Source organism: Anolis sagrei, chromosome 4 (assembly GCF_037176765.1).
Source record: "Anolis sagrei isolate rAnoSag1 chromosome 4, rAnoSag1.mat, whole genome shotgun sequence".
Classification (NCBI taxonomy): Eukaryota; Metazoa; Chordata; class Lepidosauria; order Squamata; family Dactyloidae; genus Anolis; species Anolis sagrei.
In genome coordinates this window covers 137,040,483-137,042,012 of record NC_090024.1, presented here as the reverse complement: position 1 = coordinate 137,042,012, position 1,530 = coordinate 137,040,483, and positions in this window count along the sequence as shown.

The following is a 1,530-nucleotide window of genomic DNA, read 5'->3' as shown; positions in this document are numbered from 1 at the left end:
ATTGGCCGCCTGCAAGGACGTTGCCCAGGGGATGTTTTTGATGTTTTACCATCCTTGTGGGAGGCTTCTCTCATGTCCCCGCATGGGGAAGCTGGAGCTGACAGACGGAGCTCATCCGCGCTCTCCCACTGGAAGCCTTTTTTTTTTTTTTGGTCCCTTAAAGGAGGCGAGAAGACATTGACTCAGTCAGTATACAGGCTATATTTCAGGAGCCTTGGGCTGGACAGGCGCGAGCGTCTGTCAAGTCGGAGCAGCTTTCGTGGGACATGACAGGAGGCCTCCAGCCCAGCCTCCCCCTTCCCTTCTCCCCTCCCAAAGTGGCACAAAATGGGTTGATTTGGGCGCTCGCGGGGCGGGGGAAGAGAGAGAGGAAACTACTCCCTTCGAAACCCCCCCTCCCTTTCTCCCCTGCGCGCGCCTCTTTCTCTCTGAAGGCATCTTTTGGGCGAGGAGCCCGGAGAGCGAGGCGAGCGCGCGCTCCCAGTCACCCCCTCCCCTCTCCTTTTGGAAAGAGAGGCACCGTCGTTGCCATCGACTGAGGAGAGAAAAAAAAAGAAAGTCCTGCGCGAGCTTGGGTGAGCTTGGCTAATTTGGCGCGCCTGTCTCTCTCTTTGCCCCCCTTCCCTTTTTCCCCCTTATTTTATGTGAAGGGAGGGGGGAGGAGCCTGGCGCGAGGCGGGTGGGGGCGCGCGGAGGGGCAGCAGCAGAAGAGAGGCGCGCGCGAGGTGGGTGAGTGGGTGGGGCTTCGTTGGCAGCGAGGGAGGGAGCGCCTCCCTTTTTTTTCCCTTCCCTTGGCTGGCCTGAAGGGAGGGAGGGAGGGGGAGGAGCCTGGCGTGAGGCGGGGGGGGGCTGACTGAGAGGGGGGGAGCAGCAGTAGAAGGCGGGTGAGTGGGTGGGGCTTCCCTTTTTTCCCCTTATTTTATGTGTTGGGAGGGGGAGGAGCCTGGCGCGAGGCGGGGAGGGGGGGTGCGCGCGGAGAGCCCAGGCTGAGAGGGAGCAGCAGCAGAAGAGAGGCGGGTGAGTGGGTGGGGCTTCCCTTTCCCCCCTTATTTTATGTGAAGGGAGGGGGAGGAGCCTGGCGCGAGGTGGGGAGGGGGGGCTGTGCGCGCGGAGGGCCCTGGCTGAGAGGGAGCAGCAGCAGCAGAAGAAGAGAGGTGGGTGAGTGGGTGGGGCTTGGTTGGCGGCGAGGGAGCGCCTCCCTCCTTTTCCCTTCCCTTGGCTGGCCTGGCTTGGCCTGGCCTAGCCTGGCCCACCCGGGGCTCCCTTCCTCCTTCCTTGCCCCTCCCCTCCCCATTACTGTATACAGTCGCGCGCCGCTCCCTCCCTCCCTCCTTCGCTGACACACACACACACACACTCTCTCTCTCCTCTCGCGCTCCCTCCCTGCCATGTTAGCCGCTCTCTCTCTTTCTGTCTCATCCCCAGATCTCGCGAGAGCGGCCGGCTGCTGGTGGTGGCTGTGGAGGGGGTTGGCGCGGCGGCGGCGGCGGCGGCAGGAGCGGGAGTGGGAGCAGTAGCGGCGGCGGGAGG